This window comes from Paramisgurnus dabryanus, chromosome 21 (assembly GCF_030506205.2).
Source record: "Paramisgurnus dabryanus chromosome 21, PD_genome_1.1, whole genome shotgun sequence".
In the NCBI taxonomy this organism is placed as follows: domain Eukaryota; kingdom Metazoa; phylum Chordata; class Actinopteri; order Cypriniformes; family Cobitidae; genus Paramisgurnus; species Paramisgurnus dabryanus.
This window is the reverse complement of record NC_133357.1, coordinates 1,077,280-1,095,428: the sequence shown is the minus strand read 5'-3', so window position 1 is coordinate 1,095,428 and position 18,149 is coordinate 1,077,280. Positions and strand designations below refer to the sequence as shown.

Sequence of the window (18,149 nt, the reverse complement as noted above, 5' to 3'; positions counted from 1 at the left end):
AAATCTGCAGGTCCAGTCAGCGAACCGAGGGGGGTGGCTAAGAGCGACGACGTTGAGGTCGTGCGTCAGTTTGAGTTGTAGTTCAGTAATGGCAGGGGAGAAAGACATGAGAAATGCTATTCGGTCCGTTGTTGCAAAACTGCCGAATATACAGAAGTTAAAGCCGGAGCAAGAACCAGGTTTGCTAAGTTTTGTTGGTCTGATTATTCAGACTTGTTGTTTCCAGCCGGTTTCGGCGCATGATATACGTCATGACCACAGGTTAGCGATTGCCTATGGCAGATCCTGAGTGGCTCTGCGCAGATCCAATAGTTTTAAACTTCAACAGAGGACTCTCCTTAATGGAAGTAATGCTTTGCAATGGAGCGTGGCCAGACTCTCTGTACAAATTAAATGAATGTACGAGAGTCTGGTTGGACCAGGCCATACACCAAAGGAACTGTAAAAAAGTGAATTGGACAATAGGTGCTCTTTAACCTTTCATATGGATCAATTTTCTGGTCTGGCGGTGGGCAAACTTCTAAGTAGGCATTTCTATGATGTCATCATGTAGACGTCTTACAAAGTATTTTACAGTATTTTAAAAATACAAAAATACAAATTTTAAAACAAAATACGAAGGCATTTTCATCAACCCTATCAAATACAAATTACAAAATACTAGGGGTGTCAACAATAATCGATTCGGCGATGTATCACAATGCGTGCATGCCCGATTTAACATCGATGCAGCAAAGTGCCATAATCGATTATGTCACTGTTTATTTTTTGGCCTCGAGTGGATAATAAAAACACACCCTTTTCCATAGAAAGCAGACATATGGGCACATTTTGGATTCTACGAAGTTAATGGGAAACTAGACAAGACTTAAACTGTGTGTAAAATTCTCATCTCAGGTATATAATTGTCATTGGGCCCTATTTTAACGATCTGAAACGCAAGTGCGAAGCGCAAAGTGCAAGTTGTTGCTATTTTCCCGGCGGGAGAAATAACTCTTGCGCCAGGCGCAAATCAATAAGGGGTTGGTCTGAAGTAGGTTCATTATTCATAGGTGTGGTTTGGGCGTTACGTCAAATAAACCAAAGGGAACGTCATCCAACATTCCCTTTAAACGCAAGTGCGCAAGTTCCATGGCAGGTTGCTATTATTATGACGGATTTACCAGGCGCACGCCAGGAGCGGTTCACAGCTGAGGAGACCGACGTTCTTGTAAGAGCAGTCAAAGACAGAGAAGTTGTTTTGTATGGGGATAGGAGAAACCCGCCCAAATCAGCGTAGGTTAAACAGGCGTGAGAGGAAATAGCCACAATTGTCTCATCAGCTGGCATCCCCAGGACGTTGCACCGCAAGCACTACAATGATGTCAGGAGACGGGGGAATCCCAAGCTTGCCAGCATAAATCGGGCACGCCGTGTAACGGGAGGTGGATCTGCCTCTCTACACAGGACCTGACGCCAGCAGAGGACATCGCTGCGTCCACCCTCACCGCTGAAAGCCAAGAAATGCAAGCAGTCCAACCCCAAAGTACACTTACAAATCAAGTTCACATACATTAAGGTTTCTTATGAAAACATTTTAATTATTATTTACATAAAATAAACGTAATACAGCCACACAACAAACTTATGAAAATATTTTAATCGTTATTTGCATGATAGTTTTTTAATGCAGCCACACAAAATAAATAAAAACTATCACCACAATGCTCACCACAATGATTTCCCTTATCTCATGTGTTAATATTTTTTATTGTAACAATTTATGATTTGCAAAAATAACTGTTGCATCTGTGTAGATTAGATAAGCAAAGTGTGTGCGCGTTGTGCACGCTATACATTATGGTCAATCATGCGCCCTTAAAATAGCATAATGAACAACGCGCCACTGACTTTAGACTCGTTTTTTTCTGGTCAGTGGCGCAATTGTTTTTTGAAACTGCAAAATAGCATCAGGGATGGTTTGCGCCGGTACACGCCTCCTTTTTTGCGCTGAACCGACCAGGGAGCGCAAGTTTATTCCCTAGTTTGCCGACGTGCGTCTGTGGAGGGAAAAACCCGCTGTGCGCCGGTGCAAAATATGAATGATACATGCGTCACTGACAAAGTCAATTGCGCTGGGTGCAAGATAGGGCCCATTGTCTTAAAGCTGCTAAGCTTCCGTTTTTGTTGAGAATAGTTGCACTTGAATTTACTACTTGACTGATGAAAAATTTGCAATGCATTGTAGAATCGAATTGAATTGAATCGTTACCTGGTGAATCGTAATTGAATCGAATTGAGAGTGCAGTACCAATGCACACCCCTACAAAATACTATTTTGTATTCGAAATACATGTATCAAAAATACTGCTCATCCCTGAAAATAATTACATACTTTTGGGTGAAAATAATTATTTGAATGCTCATAACATCCAAGTTCATGGATATATGGGTATATTTGTAGCAGTAGCCAACAATAGGCTATCAAAATTATTGATTTTTCTTTTATGCCAAAAATCATTATGATATTATATAACGATTGTGAAATGAAATTTCTTAATGTAAATATATAAACACTTTATTTATCACTTTATTTTGATGCAGTTGCTAAGGACTTCTTTAAATGTGATTTTCTCAATATTTCGTTTTTTTGCACCTTCAGATTTTCAAATAGTTGTATTATCCTAATCAATGGAAAGCTTATTATTTATTCAACTTTCAGGTGATGTATAAATCAATTTAAAAAAATATTACTGGTTTTGTGGTCCAGGGTCACATATGAGCTTCATATGTTCTTTATTTCATAACAAAGTTGACAATGTTGGCTTTAAAACTTAAACCTCAGTGTAGGACTGCATAACGATTAATCACGACTAATCGTTTGCAGAATAAAAGTTTTTGTTTACATTATATAAGTGTGTGTACTGTGTATAATAATTATGTATAAATACACACACATGCATGTATATATTTAAGAAATATTTTTTTGTATATACATTTTTATATTTATATATAATTAATAGTATATATAAATATAAATACCTTACATATACATATATATTTTTCTTAAAGTTATACATAAATCTGTGTGTATTTATATATACATAATTATTATACATAGTACAAACACTTATATAATGTAAACAAACACTTTTATTCTGCAAACGATTAGTCGTGATTAATCGTTATGCAGCCCTACCTCAGTGCGATCTTAGTTACATTACATGTAATTGTGAGTATTATTAAGGATACATCAAATACAACACACTAAACTTACTTCGTACTACCTCTTACATTTTACTTCCACTGACTTCCACTGATGTTGCTGTACTCAGTTTGCTGTAATTGCTGAAGAGCTGGAAGCTATGGTGAATTAAAAATCATATAAAACATTTAAGTTTAAAATTACAGCGCTGCATTTCAAAGCGTGAGCTCTGTTAACCATAGCCACTGTGGCACGAAGTTAATGAGAGGCATTTGAAGATGGTTTATGAAAGATTTTGCCCTGCAAATTCACTAAGACAGAAAAGCACAGATGCGCGCACACACAAAAGCAGATCTGAAGAAAAATAGTTTGCCCCAGGGTTTAAGCAAACTCAATCGATTGTCCACAGAAAACCTGCGGCCAGTGGAAAAGCTCTCACTCGTATCAACCTTAGGGTTTTCGGTGTCTTTTCCCATAATTCACCGCACACACACACACACACACACACACACACACACACACACACACACACACACACACACACACACACACACACACACACACACACACACACACACACACAATGTTTCAACAGGCTGCTTGCTGTCGTCCACCTGGCCTGAGAATCCGTGAGTCTCTCTATGCTGGGATGCAGCGAAAGAGCGTGACAGCAAAAACCTCTTCCTGCTTTTCCCCTAAGGCTTGTGGAGACAGGCATTGCAGGAGTGGGACGGGACACTGGTTATCCTGAGGGGAGCTGCGGCCAAGATTCTGTAGTGCTTCCATAATGCCATCGAACTGGCGTCTTCATAAATGCCTGGTCCCTTGAGACACCAGAAGCGCTGTGTGTTTTGTAAGTGAATGTGTGTGGGTTACATGAATAAATGCATGTCTGGGTCCACGTGACGAGCATGTTCTGTTTGCTCATTACGTATGCGCCGTCGCAGGCTGGGCCGTCCTCGGGAGATGAAAGTTTGTAAACATGAATAATAATTAGGCTCACATCTTTGGGCAGGTGATCTGCATGCAACCACCGCCGGTATGTTTCGTCCATTTATTCATTGGGTTTGGGGGCAAAGTGCATTTGCATTTGGTAAGAACAGAGACATAGGTAACGTTTGATCTGTATTAGCACCAAACAGACACAGTCTTTTTTTTAATAGGCTTTGAAAAGGATTAAATGCATGGTGCAGACATGCGGGGTTACAAAGGTAAACAGACCCATGCTGTTATTATGTAATATTTTATTGGTTGTACTTGTGAATTTACACGCTAGACACCTGCCCTGTAGTGTTTGCAACTTAAAAACACCTCTTTCCTCTCTATTCTGGATTTCATAAGATGCTATTGTTTTACAGACAGGAATAGAGGCTGTTGTCCTTCATCTGAACAATCTGAGGAGTGTAAAAGCGCATAAGGCATTGGATGGCGCAAGAAGAATCACTAGAGAAGCCAAATTAGACCACGTTTAAATGCAGGGTGGCCGGTGAGCTGACGAGTGAGGGCTTATTGACACATCGATATGGCGTTGATGATTAATTAAGAGCACCGCCTGTGTTATCGGTCTCGGCTGAGATGTCCAATCTGGAGGTGACATTGGAGCAGGAGTCCTATAGTTTTTCCTCTCATCCACCACTTTCCATCAGTACACAGCAGCCAGGTAAACAAACCATCTGCCCTTCCTTCTATACTCCCCCACCTTCATTTTACAGATAGGCCTAAGACTTTAATCCGGATCCAGTGACAAACTTATCCCCAGTCAATACGGTGAAGAGAACCTCCTGTGAGGGATGTGTGCTCTTCTGAAAAGCTTTGGCAGTAGAGGAAACATCATGCATTTCAAGTATTACTCACCCTTCAAGCAGAGGGTACTTCTTAAATGGATTTACAAGCACTGCTGATTTTAACCAATTTTGGGCGTGATAATACCCATAATATTCAACATTATGTGTCTAACAGACATAGAATTAGCATTCAACATCAAAATGAATTCATACACCATCATGGATAAGATAATTGGTACTAAGTTACATTAAAAGTTACAGTACCTAGCTGAGGACTATTTCTGTAATATCATTGCGCCTGCTGCACCCATGGTACGGCAGCAAATTTTCTTGATTATAACGTCGGAATGAGAGTTACCTAGCCAGATCGGCCTAGAAAATTGCAACTTTAAATTTGCCGTCAAATATTTAACTCCAGGGGAGCTGGAAAATTAGCCTAGTTCCTTTAATGAATAAAGAGGAGGAGTAGGGACCCCCAGTCTTATTATTTTTTTACACATACTTTATTGTGATGGTTATGTTACAAAATATAAAATTTTTATTTTTGGCATACTAAATAACATTTTAAAGGTGCATTGTGTAACATTTAGAAGGATCTAAGAAATGCAATATAATATACAATAGGGCTGAACGATACATCGAATTTTCATCGTCATCGTGATATGAACTCATGTGATGAACACATCGCAACAGACAGCCTTGATGCGATGAATGAAGGGAAAACGGTAAGCCCATGTAAAAAACGTTTGACCTATCACGTTTAGTCCTGAAGACATGCCGTGCGTCCCAAACCGCATACTTCCATACTATATAGTAGGCGAAAAGCACTACTTCTCGTACTCTTTGCATACTATATAGTATGGAAGTAGGCAGTTTGGGACACGGTCATGCTATTAGGCCAATCAGGGGAACCCCCAAGTCAGCTACGCTCCGATTGATTTGTGTGGTGTCAGTTGCAACGCTGTGCCTGTTAACAAAAACGATGGCGGAGAAAGGAGAGAAGAGTGAGGAAAATGTGTTGTCAGACGAAGACCTTGTGGTGAAAATAGCACTTCAGCTATATCATGGAATTATTTAGGAGAGATGACGCCGCAAACACAGGTACTGTGGAAGCGGTGATTCACATATTGCGTCTATTGCGCGCTCAAGTTCATTATTTCAAATGTAGGCGCGCAGTATGTGCGCTCTGGAAGCGCCGCGGTCGTGACTCGCACGTGGTGCGACGCGCTCGTTTTTCCAGGCTTTTCAAAAACATTTTAACTTTTCAGAATGACACAAGCGCTGCGTGCAGATCATGTGACAATAACCTACGTGTCTAGCGTTTTCCACGCGTTTTTAGGTGCAACATGTGAATGGCCCCTAAAACATGAAAAATGTAAAATATTTATCGCAACTCACATCGTCATCGCAACATTAAACAATCTCACCGCACATCGCAACTTTTCCTCACATTGTGCAGCCCTAATATACATAACTATATTATAAGTGGTATTTAAAGACCTTACAAAATGAACTGTATTGTTTTATTACCTTAGAATAAGCCATTTTTTTGGACATACACTGTGGGTCCCCTTACATGGAAGTCGCCGTCATGTTTCTACAGTAGCCCTAAGCATACAAACTGTTCTATAGGGCGTGTTTTGTCACTATATTCTCTTAGACGATGACTTGTGTGTCCTTTGAGGGCTACCGTAGCTTCACTCTGCATTTCGAAAGGGAGGGGTGAGCTTTGGACTGAGTCGTTGGTTGCAACTCACCACTAGATACCGCTAAAAATCCACACACTGCTCCTTTAAAGGATAACACCACTGTTTTTCAATATTTTACTATGTACTTACCTCAGCTTAGATGAATTAATACATACCTATCTTTTTTAATGCGTTGCTTAATCTTTGTACAGCGCCTCGTGAATGTGTTAGCATTTAGCCTAGCCTAATTTATTGCTTAAGATCCAAACAGGGGTGAATTTAGAAGCCACCAAACACTTTCATGTTTTCCCTATTTAAAGACTGTTACATGAGTAGTTACAGAAGTAAGTATGGTGGCACAAAATAAAACTTTTGTTTGGAGCCATAGGAACGAATGGGGCTAGGCTAAATGCAAACACATTCAAGAAGCGCTGTACAAAGATTTAAAGTGCATGCATTGAAAAAAAGGTAGGTATGTATTAATTCATCTAAGTTGAGGTAAGAACATAGTAAAATATTTCCTTTAAGTTAAACAAATAGATTTTGTTATAGGATTGTTATGTGCTTTAAGTTTGAATTTATTATTATTATTAGCCTGTAATACATTTTTTTGTATTCAGACAAATTTGGAGGACCCCTGGTGTTACAATCACGGACCCCCAAGGGTCCCAGACCCCCATTGAATACCCATGGTATAAAACATTAGCCGTGTTAAATCATGTTCGTGTGCTTTCAGGTGGGGTAACTATCTTATCTTTGAGGATGTCCATCTTAAAGCCATACCTTCAGGATCCTAATCTGTCTTTGTTAGCCTGCCACCTGCAAACTCTCTACAGGCAAGCTTAAGACTGATCACCTGCTTTTTCTCTATCTAACTCAAGCTATACATACCGCTATGCTGCAGCACTTTGTAATTGTCACAGAGACGCTACTTTGCTACTTTCTTTCAGCTAGTCTTGTGTTACATGTTACTGCAGCATGTTAGTGGTCTGTCTTGGATAAAATAGCCTTCTATATCTGTGTTAAAGGGGACATTTCATAAGACTTTTTTAAGATGTAAAATAAATATTTTGTTTCTCCAGAGTACGTATGAAAAATTTTAGCACAAAATACCAATAAAAAAATAGATATTTTTTTATTGCATGTTAAAATTGGCACTTTGTAGGTGTAAACAAAAATGTGCCAGTTTGGGTGTGTCCTTTAAAATGCAAATGGTGGTTAGATGTTAGAGTGCAGATTAAGGGCAGTATTATCCCCTTCTGACATCACAAGGGGAGCCAAATTTGAATTACGTATTTTTTCACATGCTTGCAGAGAATGGTTTACCAAAACTAAGTTACTGGGTTGACCTTATTCACATTTTCTAGGTTGATAGAAGCACTGGGGACCCAATTATAACACTTAAACATGGAAAAGTCAGATTTTCATGATATGTCCCCTTTAAAACAATGCATTCTTAGAACCTGATGCTATTCATCTCCACTACTGTGTTGTGGGATTAAGGGGTCGTGTACACAAAGGCATTTACGCCTGCGGTCATTGTATGTTTTCAATTGCGTCCAATGTAAAAAACGGACTCTTCATTTTTTCGCACTCAGTGCTGAACGATCAGAGTTAAAAATTATTACATTTGGGTGAAACGCTCAGCTCCTCAATGTCACTTTTCACTCAGCCGTCCAATCACAGTGAAGGAGGGGCGAGACAAATATCAGAACAACAAACCGGCACATTGTTCAACGACTGATAAACAAAGCAGAAGTATTAATGCAAACAAAGTGCTTAGCTGAAAAAACGCTGGTAAGCGGCCACAGTTTTTAGCCACATTTAAATGATTTGGGGTACACGCCCCCTTAATCTGATAGGATTAATTGCAGACTCAGATTAAGTTTGATTTTGAGCAAAATCTAAATAATACAATCTGTGTGCATGCACATATGTGAAGTTGATAGAACCACCAGTTTCCACAAGAGAAGGATGGTTGTCACTAAGTCTGCCGTTGACCCCCCAAACTTTCCAAACCAATCAATCTGAATGCACAACATTTCCTAGTTTCATTGATGTAAACCTTAAGCAAAGCCAGAATAACCATACCTTAATTCAAAGAGCACAGATGTTGTTTCTCAATGCAGTTTTTATCCAGTAGCTGTTTTTAGACACACCATCCACATATACACACCTGAACATTCTCACATACGTATTTCCGACCCCGTTGACCTTTATCTAAGGAAGCATGACTTCCCTCAATAAAAGGGATCATCGTCTGCTTCCAGTGTTTCACTTTGGGACTTGTCCCTGTAATATTACCTATTTGAACACTCTGGCCCTGTCATTCACTCCATCTTCAATCCCCACAGGTTATTACACACCAAAGCTATCTGAACCGGCTTATTCCCCAAGAGCTCCATCGCATGATCAAATGCTAGATTGGAGAAAGTGGAATATATATACACGCAGAAGTGGCCATAATCCCCGTCGCCTCTGAGCAAATCCAATCGTAGTCACAGATAGGTGGAGTCAGCTGAAATTTGATTGAGGCCCACAAGTGGCACGGGAGACTTAATGCAATGTGACATTGTTATGAGTAGCGCCTTCACACTTCTCCCTGTGATGTAATCTAAGCGCCTCTAAAATGAGAAAGGGAGGCGTTGTTTGAAGCCCGTGCGCTCGGTCCGTACGAGGGAATGGAAAACGCATGACAACATCATCTCTCCTCATAACTGAGTATTTGATTATGGAGAATATGAGATATTGAGACTCTAGCAGATGATAGAATTAGAATACCACCCGCCTTCAGATTCCCATGGATGAATCTCATTGTTTAGGAGAATGTGTTGCCGTTTCAGTTCCGTCATATTATTTGTATGAAGATAGTAAAAAAACTAAATGAATGTTATCTATTTGCAAATAATTAACATCATCCTTTACATTTGGAGGAGAAGGGCTTACAGTGATTGAGTCTCTAGTTTGTTGTTTGGGGCAAGCTTGGTTCATCCTGGGGTGACTAAACACTAATTTGATTTCATGCATGCCGTTGAAGATGCATTAATCTTTCCTAGACCACTGCTCACCCCAGAGCTGGCGGAGAAGGGGGGTAAGCAGAATATAAGGGTGGAGTTCAAATACGTCTCCTACATGTTAAGTACATTTCCCAGCCAGCCAAACGTCTTCCTGGGGGTAGGCTGGGTAAGGAATACAGAACAAGACAACTCTTTCCTTCCTCCTGTTTTTCTTTATTGCTCTCTGTCTTATACTTTCCTGTATGTATTTTCCTTTTTTGACGTTTGTTTTGTGTGACATAACTGCCTGTAGTGCGTCTAATCATTCAAAAAGCCAGCGGAAATCTGCCTGGAGCTATACTGTTGTATCTCAATACCTGTGCACATGAACAAAAATGAGAAAGTCGGTTTAGGTGTTTACATGCAACGCGAAATCGGGGTAATGAGCAAAAATCTTATGTCGATCGTTGTTGTCTTTAAGCTCACTTTACCGTATTTTCCGGACTGTAAATCACACTTTTTTCATAGTTTGGTGGGTCCTGGAACTTATAGTCAGGTGCGACTTATACGTCAAAATTGTTTCATATTAACCAAGAGAAACCATTATCGTCTACTGCTGCGAGAGTCCGCTATGTGCTGCTCCTGTATTGATGTAATTCAATGGATTTAGTAATGCGGAATGACTTTGGGACATTTTTTAACTTTATTTGGTTTGTCGTGTTAATTTAGCTTATTCAGCCTCTCAGGTATGTTCTGTATGCTATTGTGAATCGTGTAAATAACTGTTCATGTAACTTTAACATGTACGACATCTATTCAGCCTGCTGTTCTGTGCTATTGTTTAGTTGAATAACTTGCTTTTCCAGATTAAATATCAGTTCTTTGGCTTGGATTTTGTGAAATCATTTTCTAAATAAACTCAACGTATAGTCCAGTGTGACTTGGTATATGTTTTTTCCTCTTCAAAACGCATTTTTGACTGATGCGACTTATGCTCCGGAGCGACTTGTAGTCGGGAAAATACGGTACATGCACTGTTTCTGCTTATCTCATGTTAATCTTGAGTACCTATAGAGTAGTATTACATCTTTCTTATATCCAAAGAGTCTTTAGTTTTATCAGATTTATAAAAGACAGATTCTTTCCGAAAAAGCCCAAGCTCCTGGAGGCGTACCGGGGGTAGAGCGAGTCACAAGCAAGCAACACACACAAAACATTATCTCACTATCTCTGACTTCCACTGTACTTCCTTTACTGAAATACTCTGTAATATATCCAACTGCTTATTTGACACTTTGTCTATGTTTAGTATGAGGAATCCAACTCTTAAATAGTGTTAATAAGTCAGAATGCACGAAATGGCTTTAGCCCCCCACCAAGCCATTTTTGGGCTTTCCCCAATAAGATGGAACTGCTTTACGTGTTTACATAACCTTACACGTTATCCTTTCATTAACCATAGTCAGCGTACATCTGTGCACATAAATGCACTCAGTGTGTAGCAGGGCAAAGGAAACAATCATCCAGTGGGTAACAAGGGGTTAACTTCTTCCTTAATCTTGTAGTTGCACCACATGCTGTCCAGCAATGAATTTAAATTACCAACTTTTTTCCCTGCAGTTTCTGAAAAGATAAACACTGTTATGGTTTTTTATGCCATTTGTGTTACAGTAGCAAGGCGAATGTCTATAGGTCAGAAGCAAAACTTTTGCTTGATCACTAATGTTTGATTAACAAGCCATGGAGTCTTTGGTTACAGATCACGGAGGTCTTGTTTGTGAGAAACGATGATACCCCAAAGGCTGAATTGGAGGCAACCGCGGTTGCCAAGATAACAACCCCAGTCAGGTTATCAAATGCAAAGTTCTAGCATTGAGGCTTTTTTCAAATCCTGTTTTGGAGAGGATAAAATATGCATCCCATGAGAACTAATATGCCCTGTGCTTCTGACAGTCTATGGATATCAAAGAAACAGTGGGGTGGGATTCCTTACTTTATGTCTCAACCAAAACATCAGGGGTCCTCCGTCCATCTACAGCGGTCTTCCAGAATTGGTCCTAGGACACCTGATGCTGATCCGAAGACTTTTTCTATTTCGTAACTGAGGAACTCTGTTGTGAAGGCATCAAACGACCATCTGCAAAGTCTTACTCTGGCCTCGCTCCTGCTTTTCAAAGACTATGATAAGGGGTGGAAAATATGAAAATGCAGTTAGCAGGGGGTTGTGAGGATGCAATTTTCACCCTGACTGTTTCTCTCAGCCTGTGTTAGAGAAAGAGGTTCAGTTCTCTGATGTTCCTGGGCATCGGGTCTCATAGAAGCTTCTGTAGTCTGAGGTTGACAGAGCGGGGCTGACACACAGGAGGAGTTTTAAATAAATGTTATATGTGGTGCCTTTCATGTTTCTGGAGTTTGGTGGAGCTCCTTGGATTTTTAATCTTGGTGCACACAATGCCACTTAAACATTTTCTGATCTGTTCTGCTGAATTTTAGGATATCAGTTGCACGTTGTACACCTGTTACATTTTTGGGCTTGTTCAAAGAGTACTGTGTGCACTATGTGTACCTGTACTGTCTAATGCTGCAAATGCACCTCAATTTCCCATCTATTTTCCACTGATCTCTCTCTCTATCTGTCTGTCTGTCTGTCTGTCTGTCCACAGTGTCCATCCATCCATCCATTCATTTACAGTATCTACAGTGTCTGCCGTCTACAGTATCTGTCTGTCTGTCAGTCTGTTTATCTACACTATCCATCCATCCACTCACAGTATCTATCTACAGTATCTATCCATGAACAGTATCTGTCTGTCTGTCTGTTTGTCTGTCTGTCTATCTATCTACAGTGTCTATCCATCCATCCATTCACAGTACCTACAGTATCTATCTACAGTGTCTGTCTACAGTATCTATCTGTCTGTCTCTCTGTCAGTCTGTCTACAGTGTCTATCCATCCATCCATTCACAATATCTACATTATCTATCTACAGTGTCTGTCAGTCTGTCCATCTACAGTTTCCATCCATTCTTCCATCCATCCATTCACAGTATCTACAGTATCTATCTACATTATCTATCCATGAACAGTATCTGTCTGTCTGTCTATCTACAGTGTCCATCCATCCATTAATTCACAGTATCTACAGTTTCTATATACAGTGTCTGTCTGTCTGTCTACAGTATCTGTCTGTCTGTCTGTCAGTCTGTCTACAGTGTCTATCCATCCATCCATTCACAGTATCTACAGTATCTATTTACATTATCTATCCATGAACAGTATCTGTCTGCCTTTCTGTCTATCTACAGTGTCCATCCATCCATTAATTCACAGTATCTACAGTATCTGTCTACAGTATATGTCTGTCTGTCAGTCTGTCTATCTGTAGTATCCATCCATCCATCCATCCATCCATCCATCAATTCACAGTATCTACAGTATCCATCCATCCATCCATCCATTCACAGTATCTACAGTATCTATCTACAGTATCTATCCATGAACAGTATCTGTCTGTCTGTCTGTCCACAGTATCTGTCAGTCTGTCTATCTACAGTATCCATCCATCCATTCACAGTATCTACAGTATCTATCCATGAACAGTATCTGTCTGTCTGTCTGTAGTATCTATCCATCCATCCATTCACAGTATCAACAGTATCTTTCCACAGTATCTATCCATGACCAGTATCTGTCTGTCCGTCTGTCTGTCTACAGTATCTCTCTGTCTGTCAGTCTGTCTATCTACAGTATCCACCCATCTATCCATTCAAAGTATCTGTCTTTCTGTCTGTAGTGTCTATCTATCCATTCACAGTATCTACAGTATCTATCTACAGTATATATCTATGAACAGTGTCTGTCTGTCTGTCTGTTTGTTTGTTTTTTGTTTGTCTGTCTGTCTGTCTGACATGTTTATCCATCCATCCATTCACAGTCTCTACAGTATCTATCTACAGTATCTATCCATGAACAGTATCTGTCTGTCTGTCTGTAGTATCTATCCATCCATCCATTCACAGTATCAACAGTATCTTTCCACAGTATCTATCCATGACCAGTATCTGTCTGTCCGTCTGTCTGTCTACAGTATCTCTCTGTCTGTCAGTCTGTCTATCTACAGTATCCACCCATCTATCCATTCAAAGTATCTGTCTGTCTGTCTGTAGTGTCTATCCATCCATTCACAGTATCTACAGTATCTATCTACAGTATATATCTATGAACAGTGTCTGTCTGTCTGTCTGTCTGTCTGTCTGTTTGTTTTTTGTTTGTCTGTCTGTCTGTCTGACATGTCTATCCATCCATCCATTCACAGTCTCTACAGTATCTATCTACAGTATCTATCCATGAACAGTATCTGTCTGTCCGTCTGTCTGTCTACAGTATATCTCTGTCTGTCAGTCTGTCTATCTACAGTATCCATCCATCTATACATTAAAAGTATCTGTCTGTCTTTTTTTTCTGTCTGTCTATTTGTCTGTCTGTCTGTTTGTTTTTTGTTTGTCTGTCTATCCGACGTGTCTATCCATCTATCCATTCACAGTATCTACAGTATCTATCTACAGTATCTATCCATGAACAGTATCTGTCTGTCTGTCTGTCTGTCTGTCTGTTTGTTTGATTTTTGTTTGTCTGCCTGTCTGTCTGTTTATTTGTAGTGTATATCCATCCATCCATTCACAGTATCTGCAGTATCTATTTAAAGTATCTATCCATGAACAGTGTCTGTCTGTCTGTCTGTCTGTCTGTCTGTCTGTCTATCTACAGTGTCTATCCATCCATCCATTCACAGTATCTACAGTATCTATCTACAGGATATATCGGTGTATTGTATCTGTCTGTCTGTCTGTCTATCTACAGTATCCATCCATCCATCAATTCACAGTATCTATCAACAAAATGTATTTACAGTGTCTTTCTGTCTGCCTGTCTATCTGTCTATCTATCATTGATGCTGGTTGCAGATCATGGAGGTCTTGTTGTAAGGATGCAGTTTCCGCCCTGTGTGGTTCAGTTCTTTTATGTTCTTGTCCATCAGGTGTCATTGAGTTTTGTCTTAATCAATAGAGGATTACGTTGAACAGCATGCAGGAAATTCTAGGGACTTTTTTCTTTTGTGTGTGTTTGCATGTTAATTTTATCCCAGAAACATAGCACTGGACTGTAGTTGCAGTCAATTAGCATTCATCTGACTGCCGACTTTTAGCTGAAGTCATCAGGTGAAATCACACTTTGTTGTGTATTCCTCAGTAGAGCGACGCCTTCAGGAATCCAGCTGCATATCAGCGTTTCTTCCTTTACAGAAAGGGCAATTGAGAGGTTAATTTAAGAGCATGAAGGACGAAGAGCTGTGGCAGAATTTGATTAGCTTCTCCTGCTCGGTAAATAAGTAAATTAATGGCAACCATTGTCCTTCAGAATTATTTTCTAAATGCCTTTGCTGGACTTCGCAAAACAGAGAGCGCCAACTAAAGTGGTCCAGCAGGGGTCCGCAGTATGATCCACTATTGGAGACCTCTTATTATTCTGCATCGGCAAGTCGAGCACTGAGGTTTAGGGATTACATTATGATTTTAACTGAGATGGGTGCTTGTTCTGGTGATTTAAGTGCCCAATAATGTTTGTCATTACTTTTCTGACCTTTGAACCGATGGCCAAAATCTACAAAACTATACTTGAACGTCACATTGAACAGCCGAACTCTCAGAGGCTGTTGTTTCTAAAGGCACTAAAAATTTAATCTTAAACCTTTGTAGTCAATTTAGCCTCATGCTACATATGAGACTAAAGCAAATCCCACTGTATTTGCTATTATTATTATTTAGCTCTGCTAATATTTGTTCGGGCTGAGTGGGAGACTTTCATATGTGACACGTATGTGTACACAGACGTTTGATTCTTTGCACATTGAGACAAAATGCAATGCATCTCCAACCTTACCCAAAAAGTGCAAGTGGTTACAAAAATCTGCACATGCACTGTATACGGACCCTCAAATATGCTTAAAACAAGACTATACTTCTAGCTTAAGGTGGATTAAGGTGCTCATATTGTTAAACCACATATGGTTTGGGCTCTTGGCTGGTGTCTCAATTTAGAACCGTGATCACCGGCCATTCTTTACGCATTTGCTAGAAAAATAAGATCATTTATTTTTGCTTTGTGGTGCATATTTAAATTAGATGCCATTTGCATGTTTCCTTAAAGAGGAAAATGGGTTTAGATGCTGATCTTGATTAATGAACTCTCATCAGTCAGATTAATGTATATTTTGTCACACTTTAAGAGCTGCGTAAGAGCAATTAGCTCAACCCTGATTTTCGCTCACAAACATCCTTCTATGAAGACATTTTGAAAAATGTTGGGTTAGTGGTCATATTTTCAAATATGAGACTCGTGCTAGCTTTAGGAACGTTAAAGTGAGACTACATGTTCACATTCAGTACATTAATGTCTTTTGAGGTAATTGTGTATGCCATTAAGGAAGTGGATTTGCTATCAGGAAATGTATGCATGCACTCACTTGGCACAACAGCTCATTAATAACCGTTGTTGTTTTATTTTCCCCCACCGCCTGTGCAGAGGGGCAGAACGTTGTGCCAGGGAGGATTGGAGATGACAGGGAGATAAATTTATCCAAATTTCTGTTTCTCATTCAAATTAACGACAGACCCTCTGGTCCACTGGAAAGCAAACTCAATCAAATAGCTTGTCTCTCATCTCATAGACTCAAGTACATACAAAGTAGGAACTTGATATGGGTATAGGTGTTTGCATACATATATTTATATCTGTGTGTGCATGTGTGTAAGTTTATGTTGGCACAAAATTAGATTTCTGGTTTTTCGAGATCATATGAAACATTTTAGTATCCTAAACTTTTTCGGTGGTGTGTATGTGGTACATAATGTACTGTAGCTCCAAACAAGTGCCCCTACATACTGTACAGTATACAAATGCATGTCTTTATTTTAAAATATGTTTTGTTTCTTTAACAGATGTATGTGGAGACATTGAGTCAAGCGGCTGTCAGCTAGAGGAAGGCGGTCATGAGTGATCATCTCCGGTCACATTCATTGCCTCCGAAACACCATGGATGGCTTAATCAGCAGAATTTGAAAGCGGGAATTCATCGCTCATTACTATCAGCAGTTAGCAGTGGGAGGTAAATGATCCCGTTTCCAGGGTCCAGGATCAATCCGTCCATCTGTGCTCCTCTACTTGAGGTCAGTGCAGTCCTCACATTCACTGATGGATGTAGATGCAATGCATTTCTTTGCATCCCTAATGCAAAGATACATGGTTATATTGATGTTGTGTCTGAAACTGTTTACATTTGAATTTGCAGTTACATTACATTGCTAGCTATAGCAATATAACATATGTTTAATTGGCTTTTATCTGCTGCTAGCCATTCTACTGTAGGCCGATATATACACTAAAATAATACTCTGGCATTATCATGGTACATGCAAAAGAAATCACAGCAAAACCATGATATCTTCTGGTTTGTGGTATTGGTCTGACAGTAAAAGTACATACTTTAATTTAATTCCTTTTGCGGTTCATCCGGAAGTGCATTTTCTAGTTTAATTCCTACCTCAAACTTACAAAAGTATTTTGGTGGTACCATGGTACCATGATGGTATCATATTGTAAAACCATGTATTTTGATATATTCTAAGATCTGAAATAATACTTTTTAAGTATGGTTTAAATCATCACTAAAATAGGGGTGCACGTGCACCAATACAAAATTTCTATTCCAATACCGAAATGTGATTACTTAAAATCTGCTGATACTGATAGATACAGATGGTTTTGCTTTTAACGCCTTGTTTCAAATGATTGTGTCTGAAATCCTAAAAATTCAGATGGTACAAATTTCAGGGCACACAATTCAAAATAATCAGCATGAGTTTTATCCTTTTGGTTGCCAGGATATAATCTGCCCTAATCATCCAATGTCCGATAGTGCGAAAAATAGCCAATACAGATTATATTGTAGGCTGAGATATCGGTGTATCCATACGCTAAAAAAATACCATGGTATTATCATTGTAAAAGCAAAAGAAATCTTTATGGTTCGTTTTGGTTTCTTTATACCTTTTGGTTTCTGGTATTGGTTTGTTCAAGTTCAGTTTATTTGTTAAGCGCTTTAAAAAAGTACATAGTCAGGCATACAGTAAAGACATAGACTTAAAACACATAACAACTCAAGTTAAAAGGCAAGATAGCCATGACTAGTAAAATAATACAGTAATAAAACATAAAAACATAAAAAAACACTTCAGGATCAATTAAAAGCACAATTAAAAAGGAAAGTTATAAGCCTCATTTTGAATTCAGATATGGAAGAAGCCGTTTGTCAGTAAAAGTACATTCTTAAAGGGGACATATCATGAAAATCTGACTTTTTCCGTATTTAAGTGCTATAATTGGGTCCCCAGTGCTTCTATCAACCTAGAAAATGTGTTACAGATCAACCAAGTAACT

General features: G+C 39.3%; 1 long non-coding RNA gene across 2 annotated transcripts in view; it reads left to right on the top strand.

Annotated features, from left to right (window-relative positions):
- LOC135775314 (uncharacterized) overlaps window positions 1-17,111 on the top strand; it is a 50,865-nt gene extending 33,754 nt beyond the window's left edge. The window contains exon 3 of one of the 2 annotated variants that reach the window (XR_010543856.2): window positions 16,652-17,111. This is a non-coding gene — a long non-coding RNA (uncharacterized lncRNA). Of the gene's footprint in view, window positions 1-3,884; window positions 4,220-16,651 lie in introns of those variants that run through there. The other variant, XR_010543857.2, reaches the window with a different exon arrangement.
- The last annotated feature ends 1,038 nt before the right edge of the window (window positions 17,112-18,149 follow it).